The sequence below is a fragment of the Hippopotamus amphibius genome, chromosome 10, assembly GCF_030028045.1.
Source record: "Hippopotamus amphibius kiboko isolate mHipAmp2 chromosome 10, mHipAmp2.hap2, whole genome shotgun sequence".
Classification (NCBI taxonomy): domain Eukaryota; kingdom Metazoa; phylum Chordata; class Mammalia; order Artiodactyla; family Hippopotamidae; genus Hippopotamus; species Hippopotamus amphibius.
Genome location: NC_080195.1, coordinates 22,873,562 through 22,884,828, shown reverse-complemented (window position 1 = coordinate 22,884,828; position 11,267 = coordinate 22,873,562). Strand labels below are relative to the sequence as shown.

The window sequence follows — 11,267 nt, the reverse complement described above, 5'->3', positions numbered from 1 at the left end:
TGGTTGACGTCTTTGTCCTCTGAAGTGGTTTTCTGATGTGCGGCAGTCTCTCTCTGTGGGCACACTGACCTTGGCCTTGGCCGGCCTTCCGTCTTTCATGCGGGGTGGCTCAGGGCCGTGAGTGATCCTCCAATGAATTCCTGTGCCCCCAGAAGAGATGCAGCCCGAGCCAGCTCACCATCCGAGCTTTAGGTGAAATATCGAGCAGTGATTCACCATTACTCAGAAACTTGTCAGCTCATAAATTTAAAGCAACTCCATTTCCTTTGCTTTTGAACAAACAAAACTGGATGGTGCATATATATGAGAGCCATTGAGTGGGGTATTAAGCTTATCCTTGTGCAGGTTTGTTTTCCCATTAGGCCAGTGAGGGGCTGCTGATTCCTTTGTGTACCTGTGTAAAATAGGCCTGCTGTCGTCCTTCGGGAGAAGCAGGAGTGTGAAAATGTAGCTGTGTTGCCAGTAATATGGGAGGAGGATGAAAATAGCAATTGTGATTGTGGCCAACAGAAATCGGAAACTGCTGCTAGGTCATCAGCCTGGTACCCAGCACTGGCCTGTTAGCTGTCATTAGCCCTTATCCAGGAAGCAATTTACATCCGTTGAAATCCTTATGAAACTGGATTTCTGCCCGCAGACCCATCACCCTGCTTTTTCTCGTGGATTAAAGAGGCAGTGGCCTGTGAAGAAGTTCTCTTTGTGGGCAGAAAGTGCTATCCTCTGGCCCAGGAGACGTGGGTCCGGTCTCTCCTCCTAGCAACACCATGGCCCGGGTTCATAGTACGGCAGGATGGAAGAGACCTCAAGAGGGTACCTTGTCTCATCTCCTGCCCAGCAGATTCCATCCTCCGCCAAAGCTGGGAGGTTGCAAGGTTTTCACTGGAATCGATCAACTTCCCAGAGAAATTCTTTCCGGAAGACTGTGTAACCTTCCAGTTTTGACATTCTTGATGTGTTTCCTTTGATTCTTCCCAGTCTCGAAAGTGGTTCTAAGAGGTGGATAGAACTGGGTGTCCTGGGGTCCAGCTTCAGGGTGAGCCTTTTAGCCCAGGGGGCGGGCCGTCAGAGGCAGGTGGCCCTGTTGAGTGGCCCTGCTCTTAAGTTCTCCTGGCTTCTTGCTGCTTCCTTCTCCTGTGGCACAGTCCGAATCCTCTTACTTCTGCCTGCAGGATTCTGAACGAATCCTCTTCAGATTCAGAACATATGAATCTTTTTTTTTTTTCTTTTTTCTTTCTTTGGCTGTGTTGTGTGGCTTATGGGATCTCATTTCCCCAACCGGGGATTGAACCCAGGCCCTCGGCACTGAAAGCACGGAGTCCTAACCACTGGACCGCCAGGGAATTCCCAAGATTATCTGAATCTTGAATTTTCCCTTTTTAAGAGCAACCTGGCCCGTGGTAAGAAGCACCAGAAAGCCTGAGCTGGGCTCTGCTCCTGCCTCTTCTGGAACGTGTGCTCAGGGCCTGCTTACCTGACAGCCTGACGTCTCTGAGCTCCAGCTTCTCCGCCTCTGTCTCTCCATCTCTCCCTTCTTCCCTCCCTTCCTCGCAGAGTTCCTCTGAGGCTGTGAAACCGTGTTATGAAGCATGCTGAGCATTTCTACAACTGGACCATGAAAGATATGAGAAGGGCTTCACCTGAGCTTCTATACTAAGAGTTACACTCAAGAAGGTCTCTCTTTTCTTCAACTCTATTTTTTAAAGCACTTGTTAACAGTGAATGAATCTCCTACCACGTGGCTTCAAGCTACTAGGACACAAGCCCTACCCACACCCTTAATCTTCTCCTCAGCTCTTCTGCTGAAGAATTTGGCTTCACCATGACAGGCTGCTTTGGGAGCGTTCCCTTCCCCAGAACTCTGTAGTAACCCGATGTCTGTTAGGAGCAGCTCCAGTTTTGTTCTCGGCAGCATTTATCTGTGTCTGCTCACTGACCGAGGGCCACAATTTATCAAGGTTGACAGTTGGGCAGAAGCTCTGGTTTCTCTTTAAGTGGTAGTGCCTCATACCAACTTTCCCCAGGTATCCTGGGTGCTATTTGTTGAACTTGACCCCGTGGTGATGCACGCCACCAGCATTACCTCGGCCTCCCGGGTGCTTCCGGTGTTTTCCACCAGTGGCCGTGGCCGTGGCTCACGTGGCACCTAAGTTTTCAGGTCTTCCTTAGTCTGGATGGCATGTTGGCAGCTGAGACAAAAGAGGCTTCAATTCTATTTGACACAAGAATCTCTCTGGTACCACCACTTAAAAATCTGAGCCAAAGCCTTTTTTTTTTTTGCATTTTTAAAAATAAATTTATTTATTTGTTTGTTTGTTTATTTATTTATTGGCTGCACTGAGTCTTCGCTGCTGGGCGTGGGCTTTCTCTAGTTGTGGTGAGTGGGGGCTACCCTTTGTTGAGGTGCACAGGCTTCTCTTGTGGAGCATAGGCTCTAGGCTCGCAGGCTTCAGTAGTTGTGGCACATGGGCTCAGTAGTTGTGTGAGGCAAAGTCTTTATGGCAATTGACCACCTTCCTCTTCCCCTCTCCATTTCTACTCACCCTTTAAGCTCCCCTCCCCCTTAAAAAAAAAGTCTTTCTTATTAAACCTACAGTAATCTTCCTCCCTCCTGATCGACACTCACAGAACGTGGTTGCCTTGAACGCGAATTTTAGCACCTGGTCGTTTCCTACCTGTGTTATTCAAGACTTATCTTAGATTTTTTTTAACTCTTTGTTGGAGTATAATAGCTTTACACTGTTGTGCCAGTTTCTGCTGTACAGCAAAGTCAATCAGCTGTATTGATACATATTTCCCCATATCCCCTCCCTCCCGAGACTCCTACCCACCCTCCCTATGCTAGCCCTCTAAGTCATCACCTGTCACCGAGGTGATCTCCCTGGGTTATGCAGCAGCTTCTCACTAGCTATTATTTTACATTTGGTGGTGTATATATGTCAATATTACTCTCTCACTTCGTCCCAGCTTCCCCTTCGCCCCCCTACCCCGTGTCTTCAAGTCTGTTCTCTGCATCTGTATCTTTATTCTTGCCCTGTCACTGGGTTCATCAGTATCATTTTTTTAGATTCTGTATATATGAGTTAGCATACAATATTTGTTTTTCTCTTTCTGGATTACTTTGCTCTGTATGACAGACTCTAGGTCCATCCACCTCATTACAAATCTCAATTTCATTCCTTTTTATGGCTGAGTATTATTCCATTGTATATATGTGCCACATCTTCTTTATCCATTCATCTGTTGATGGGCATTTAGGTTGCTTCCATGTCTTTGTTTTCTCTCCTCAGCTAGAGGGTGCATCTCCAGATCCACCTCCATCGAAGCACTTATCCCCATTACACTGAACTTTTCTATTTGGGGTCTGTTTCCCCACCAGCCTCTAAGTGCTTGAGGGCAGGGATGGATGGATCATATTCATTTCTATACCTCTAGTGCCTGGTACATAGTAGGTACCAATACATATTTGTTGAAATGAACTAGTAGGCATCATTGTGATCTTGTACTAACAGAATATGGGGTAGGTAGCAGAAGCCATATATGCCTATGCTGCATTAAATAGGATTCTACACCTTCTCTTTTGAATGTCTAATTATTTTGCACACGTGAGCGTGGCGGTTGGAGTCACTCTTCTTGGAGACCCCTGCAGTGTCTGCCTCTGCTGGAGTTTCAGCACGTGCCCTGCCCCACGCTCACCTGTGATCTCTTAGGCTTATTGTGGTATAACTGGGAGGCTCTGGGGCCAAAACTCCAAGGTGGCCCCAATATTTGTTCTCTCCTTCTTCCCAGGTAATAGAATTTTTAGCTGGTCACCTTTTCTTCCAGTCACCCTGGCAGGCAGTTGTGGTCATATGTCCAAGTTCTAAGTCATGAGTATAATTTCCTTAAAAAGAAAGAGCGTGGCCTTCACTCCCTTTTTCCCCATTCCAGTGGGCGAAGGCAAACCTCTAGGGATGGCAGAGCAATAAAACAGGTACCAGGTACCTGAGGCTCTGAGGCATCATGAGGCAGAGCCACGATGCTCAGCTTCAGTTTCCTGTGGGAGACACGGTTTGAGCGTTGTTACCTTGTGTCTGTTTCAGTGGCCAGATCTGTACTTGCCTAATGGAGGGTTCATGGAGACGGTTCAGTCTTATTGCTCATCCTGCAGATGAGGGCACTGAGGTCCAGAGCGGCCAGCCTGTTTCCATGGCACAGCGGTGGGGTCCCTGAGCCTAAAAGTCCAGGTCTTGGGTCCAACCAGTGTGGACCCTGTGATTGCTCCTCTGGCGAAGACAGGGAGGAAGGGTCTCTAAGATCTTGCAAATTACAGTCTCGAAGACATGTCAATGGGGACAACCCCCTCACACAACATCCTCCCATAGCCACCAGGGAACTGCCATAGGGTGTGAACAGGCTGGGGTGGCCACAGTGGGTGGAAATCCAGGATCTAGCGCAGCCCTAGAGAGCTCAGCCCCAAATGCCCTATATTTTAATAGGGCCGGGATTAGGATCAGAGCAGCTGGGTGTATATGTATGCACATGATGTATATATAGGCCAGGGATGCACCTTCGGGAGAAGCGAAAGTAGATTACACATCTTCTCCTAGGAGAAAAGTAGGATTTTGGACATGAAATTTTGAAAGGTAACTGGACAGAGAGGCTGCCTGGGCTAGAGTTCTTGCCATTAGGGGGAGGATGAGAGGAGAAGGAACCAGCTCCAGCTGAGGTCTGTGCAGCAAGCACTCTTCTCCAGCTCCTTGGGAACCTACTTGTTATGCAGTTATGCCACGAGGCAGTGTTTCCACCAGCATATGTCTCTGTGGAGGACCCTGTAATTAGGCTGTTTCATAAATCATGAATGCTGTGTACAAAATCGCAAGACACCCATCATGAAATTATGTAATGATCACAGACTACATGTTTTTAAAGCTAAAACTATTTTGAGGTGACCCAACCAGCTGGTCAGACAAAAAGGCAGGGTGGTCTCTGGGAGGAGCTGTGGCATCTGATCCTCAGCCCGGGGACTCAGGTGAGGGCATTGAACTTGTCTGTGTCTTGGACGTCCACTCCTGGGGTCTCCAACCTGGGGCCTCCTCCTGGTTGTTGCCTTGAGAATGCTTCTTGAGCCTGTGGAGCAACTAAAACAGTGGGGCTTACGTCAGGGGCAACCTGGGATTTCCTTTGACCAAATAAAAAGCTCCCAGAACTGAAAGGAACCTGATAATTCACCAATTCAAATTCTCCCCCCATTTTTTTAACATGGGAAAAACTCAGGCTTAGTGAAGGAACATTTGCAAATTCACAAAGCAGGTCATTAGAAAGTTAAGAAAACCAAGGCCCTGTGATCCCCAGGGTGGTTTTCAAGGCACCCCAAATGCAAATAAGAACTTGGTCATGGCTTTCATAATTACCTAAAATAGGTGATTAAGGTTTATTTTTCTGTTTTCTTTCTTTTGGCCACACTGCACAGCTTGTGGGATCTTAGTTCTCTGACCAGGGACTGAACCCAGGCCACGGCTGTGAAAGCCTGGAATCCTAATCACTAGGCCACTAGGGATCTCCCATAGGGTTTATTTTTAAAAGAAGCAAACACATGGTCATCTGTATTGAAACTGAAACAAAAAAGTAGTATTCAGTTACACAGGTAAGGGGAATACTTCCCTGAAAGGGTTATGATCTCAAACACTGACTGGCTCTATGTAAATCGTATAGCTTTGAAGCCAGGTTGCACTGGTCCAGAGTCTTGAGCAATGGGATATAGTGAATGGACTCTTTTGAATAGATCTGAGAGGACAGCAGGTTTGCTTTCATTAGAGTGGTGAATTGTGTGGGCTGAGGTGAATGTGAGTGCACAGACACAGACACAGACACACACACACACACGCACGGACACACAAATGGTTCATTGGTAAACTGTGGCGATCCCTTTATGTCTATGCCAATGAGAGCATTAGACATGAGAGCATGGTAGTTAAAGAGGGAGGTAAATGTGTATACGGGAGGCTGAGTAGTAGTAATGAAAAGGGTTTTAATCTTATAAACCCAGAGACCAAAAGGAAGCCACTCATGCTGGCCTAGGGATTGAAGCTGGTTAGAAACAAGTGCATGGTGTGTGTATGGGGGGTGGGGGTGGGGGAGAGCTACGAGAGGGGATGCTGAAGAGAAGAAGAGTCTCAGCAAGCTGGGAAAAAGCACGTTTGAATCAGTCAGGCGAGGTAGGCTTGGATGGAGCATTGGTTGGGCTTTTTGCCTAGGATGGAAGAATCCAAACTATAAAAGCTCAGGAGGCTTTTTCCTCAAAGCTGGATGAAATGGGACTCTCTCTTCCTCTCTGGAGACTCGTCCTTGATAATCCACACACAGTGTGTGTCCTCAGCCTGTACATGCCGATCGCCTGTGATAAACTGGGTTGGTTACACACAGGCCACGTCTGAAAGTCTGCTGCTGTCATGGTGGCTTTTTAAAATAGGTGTATTATTGTGGTGAAAGAAATGTATCATAAAATTAAACCGTTTTTTAAGTGTACAGTTCAGTGGTGTTAAGTACATTCACAGTGTTGTGCACCACGATCTCTTTCCAAAGCTTCTTTATCATCCCAAATAGAAATTCTGTACTCATGAAACAAAAACACCCCATTTCCTCCTCCCTCCAGCCCCTGGTAACGTGTAACCTACTTCCTGTCTCTATGAGTTTGCCTATTCTTATATTTCATGTAAGTGGGATCATATATAATATTTGTCACTTTGTGGCTGGCTTATTTCACATGGCATGTTTTAAGGGTTCACCCATGTTGTAGTATGTTTCAGAACTGCTTTCCTTTTTTTTTTGACTGGATAATATTCCATCGCGTGTACATACAACGTCTTATTTGTCCATTCATCTATTGATGGACGTGTGAGTTGTTTCCGCTTTTTGGCTGTTGTGGATAATGCTGCAGTCTACATCAGTGTACAAGCGTCTGTTTGAGTCTCTGTTTTCAGTTCTGTGGGGTATATATCTAGAAGCAGAGCTCCTGGATCATATGGTAATTCTTTGTTTAACTTTTTGAAGAACTGCCAAACCATTTTCCACAGTGGCGGCACCATTTGACATCCCACCAGCAATGCACAAGGGTATGATGGCTTATTTTTATTTTATATCTCTCCTAGATAGATACCAGACAGGAGTTAGTTGGAAAAATGGAAGCCACTCTATATGTTCTGGAGATAAAAGGTTTAAAATGGATCTGGGACCTTGCTCATAAGTTGGAAGATTTAGGGGAGTGGAGGTCAGAGAAATTGGTGTCAACAGTTTGGGAGAGCTGTCCTGGAAAGTTAAAGGAGTTGACACCAAAGATGTCAGCCTGAGGCTGCAAGCTGGCTCTCAAAGGCCTGCCTGGGATTCTTGAGACTCTTCAAGACGCTCCCACCAAGTATCTCAGTGGGAGCTCACCTGGTGAAGAATTTACCAGGAACCTGTGGGAAATCTCTCCTGTCTCTACATGTCTGGCTGTAACTGTTTCTGCAGACAGATGGCTCCCAAATCTCACGAGAGTTCCTCTCAATGGAAAACGAACCCAGAACCGTCCAGAGAGAGGGATCTGGGGGAGTACTGTTGTCATTCTCAGGAGGGAGAGGTGGTGGTGCCAGCTGACGACAGATAGAACAGCTCGACTGACAGTCTTTTTTTTTTTTTAAATAAATTTATTTATTGGCTGCATTGGGTCTTCGTTGCTGCACACTGGCTTTCTTTAGTTGTGGTAAGCAGGGGCTACTCTTCATTGTGATGCGCGGGCTCCTCATAGCGGTGGCTTCTCTTGTTGCGGAGCATGGGCTCTAAGGTGCGTGGGCTTCAGTAGTTGTGGCCCATGGGGTCAATCGTTGTGGCGCATGGGCTTAGCTGCTCTGTGGCATGTGGGATCTTCCTGGGGCAGGGATCGAACCCATGTCCCCTGCAGGCGGATTCTTAATCACTGCGCCACCTAGGAAGTCCCTCAATTGACAGTCTTTTTAATGCAGAGAGGAGTACAGGTAGTTTATAGAGATGCATGAAATTTGACCAATTGACATACATTCACATTGGAGCAAATGAAGACAAAAAGGCAGGAGGAAGGAGTGAAAATGGAGCCAGAAACAGGACTAAGCACGTCTGCCACAATCATCTCACGTGCAGCGTGGGTGAGCCTCGTCCTGAGCTGTACACCACAGAATCCACACTCCCCACAGGATAAACGCATCTCTGGGGGCTGAAAAATCTTCTTAAGTGTTAAAGCCTTACAGGAACCTCTCTCAAGGGTCGGGAAGTCTTACCCTGAGGAGATCAGGTGGAGGCCGTGGGGTGGCTCTTGGGCGTAGCAGTTGGCAGAGCCTGGGAGTGCATCACAGGAGTTGAGAAGCGCTGCTAACGTGCCTCCTGTTATGGACTGAACTGTATCCTCCCTGCCTCCCAATTACGTATATTGAAGTTCTAACACCCAGTGCCTCCGAATGGGACTGTATTTGCAGGTAGGGTCTTTAGTGAAGTGATTAAGTCAAAATGAGGTCATCAGGATGGGCCCTAATCCAAGACAACTGGTGTCCGTGTAAGAAGGGAACATTATGACGTAGATAAATACAAAGGAAGACCATGTGAAGACACAGGCAGAAGACTGTGTCTACAAGCCAAGGAGAGTGGCTTCCAAAGAAACCATCCTTGCTGGTACCTTGATCTCAGACTTCCAGCCCCTAGAATTGTGAGAAAATAAATTTCTGTTGTTCAAACCACCAATTCTATGGTACTTTGTTTTGGCAGCCCTAGCAAACTCATACACCCCCATATCTAAATTGGCATCATTTATCGAGGGGGGTTGTGTCCAGGATTCCCTGAGGAGACGACATCGTCTCTACTTTTTAATTCGACAAGTGTTTACTGTGTGTGGAACTATGCAGGTCTCTGTGCAAGGCCTCCAACGAATATACATGTGAAAAAGACAAAAGTCTCAGGTCTCGTGAATTTACAAACCGGGCCTGATAACTCTAGTGAGAGGCAGCAAGTGTAGGTGTAAAGGAAGTGGAGTGGGAGCAGAGGTGAGGAAGAGGCTCACTGCAGCCCGGGGACAGGAGAGGGAGAGCCTCTTGGGGGTGCTGATCACGTGACTGGGATCTCAAAGGAGAAGGAGAAGAAGGGCTTTCCTGCGTGTGTGTGTGTGGTGTGTGTGTGTGTGGTGTGTTTATGTGTGTGATGCGTGTGGTGTGTGCGTGTGTGTGTGTGGTGTGTTTATGTGTGTGATGCGTGTGGTGTGTGTGTGTGTGTGTGGTGTGTTTATGTGTGTGATGCGTGTGGTGTGTGTGTGTGTGTGGTGTGTTTATGTGTGTGATACGTGTGGTGTGTGTGTGTGTGTGGTGTGTTTATGTGTGTGATGCGTGTGGTGTGTGTGTGTGTGTGTGGTGTGTTTATGTGTGTGATGCGTGTGGTGTGTGTGTGTGGTGTGTTTATGTGTGTGATGCGTGTGGGGTGTGTGTGTGTGTGTGTGTGTGGTGTGTTTATGTGTGTGATGTGTGTGGTGTGTGTGTGTGTGGTGTGTTTATGTGTGTGATGCGTGTGGTGTGTGTGTGTGTGTGGTGTGTTTATGTGTGTGATGCGTGGTGTGTGTGTGTGTGTGGTGTGTTTATGTGTGTGATGCGTGGTGTGTGTGTGTGTGTGGTGTGTTTATGTGTGTGATGCGTGTGGTGTATGTATGTGTGTGTGTGTGTTGTGAGACAGTGAGTATCGGCGGGGATAATAAACCTCTGCATTTCTTAGGGCTCACACTCCAGAGGTGTGAGGGCAGGCAGTGTGGAGGGTTTGGCTGGGCTGTAAATGCTGAGAGTGACTTGAGGATCAGAAATGAGTACCTGCTTCAAGCATAATGGGAAACTTCTGTCTTGCTTTGGGTGACGGGATGATGTCCTCTGTGTCCTGAAATAGGAATGGAGGTGGAAACAGGGGAACTGGCAGGAGAAACTTCCAAAGCATTTAGTCATGTCCCTCATTCACGAAACCTCCCTCTGCTCCTCGGTGACTGTGGGAATTCTTTTCGGCCCCTCTTGCCAAAACCCGGTAATGAACAAAAGCATCTGGCCGGGGTTGATGGGCGGAGCTGAAATAGACACGTGCACAGCAGCTGAGAACCTCTTTGAGCAGTTTAAGTGGCTGTGTGGACACTGGGCTGTATGGGCACCAAGATGTGTGGATACCAGGCTGTGTGGACGCTGGGCTGGGGCTGGCCCGAGAGCAAGCCGGCCTCTCCGCTTTGCGATTCCAGGTCAGGCCAAGGCAGCAGGCTAGCACAGGCAGTTGGGGTCCAGGTGTCCAGCCCTGCCCCCCCCCCCCCCCGGCTTCTGGCAGCCGCTCAGGGCCTCCTCCCTAAGTCTCACCCCTCCTGGTACTGCCACCAACTCTCCCTCCGATCAGGCATCTCTGGTGAACAGACACCACTTTAGAAACCAGCGAGTGGGAGGTGGCTGAAGACACGGTCGGCGCGGGTTTGCATTGGCTGTAGTCCCTTTGGAAAAAATGAAAGCAAAGACCAGTTCCCCGGCATCCGAAAGCATCTCCGTGGTGCTGGTCCTCGACACATCCCCTGTCGGATGAAGGAATCAATCCAAAACATTCCAACAGAGTGTCCTGAGCGCCAGGAATGGCGGAGCTAAGGGATGACGGATGCAGCGGGGACAGGGGGTGATTTCTCACTCTCGTCACCATCGCCCCAGAGAAGAGAGGCCAGGTGGTCATCCCACCTCTCCTCCCGACACCTGGCAGCCAGGGCAGGTCGCTCCAGCTCCATTGGAGAGTGGACATGAGACCTTCCAACAGGAAGAGCCTCTGAGGCGCCTCCCAGTCCTGAGGAATCTGAGTCCGTGAATTCCACTCACTTTTCTTTTGAGCCACTGACTCTTGGTTCACTCTGATTGGGCTCCTGAGGGATGGCAGGGGTTATTCAGAACCCTACAGGCACTCTCCTTCTCTTAGGGGACGTGGAAGGGGTCTAAGGGTATGCCAAAGAGAGGGGAGGGGAGAGGGAGGAGGAAAGAGAGAGGAAGAAAGAGCATCCAGTGTCCCTGATGGGGTTTGTCTGGGTTGGGCAGTTTGATTGATGAAGCCCTGGGCTGATTAATATGAGGGGCTTTATTCAGTCTCTATCAACTGCTGAGCGTCTCTGATCTGAGAAACCGTTTGCAGATAGGCACTATGGATCCCAGGGAGACCCCAAGGAGAGAGCTCAGGTGGCTCTCTACAGATGCATTCCCAGCACCGAGAAGCAGCTCCACGTACATCCCTGCCTAGTCCTG

The 11,267-nt window shown here is 48.3% G+C and overlaps 1 pseudogene; it reads right to left on the bottom strand.

The window, feature by feature from the left end:
- Positions 1–1,741: 1,741 nt before the first annotated feature.
- On the bottom strand, positions 1,742–2,178 carry LOC130830485 (60S ribosomal protein L27a-like; annotated as a pseudogene).
- Positions 2,179–11,267: the final 9,089 nt, after the last annotated feature.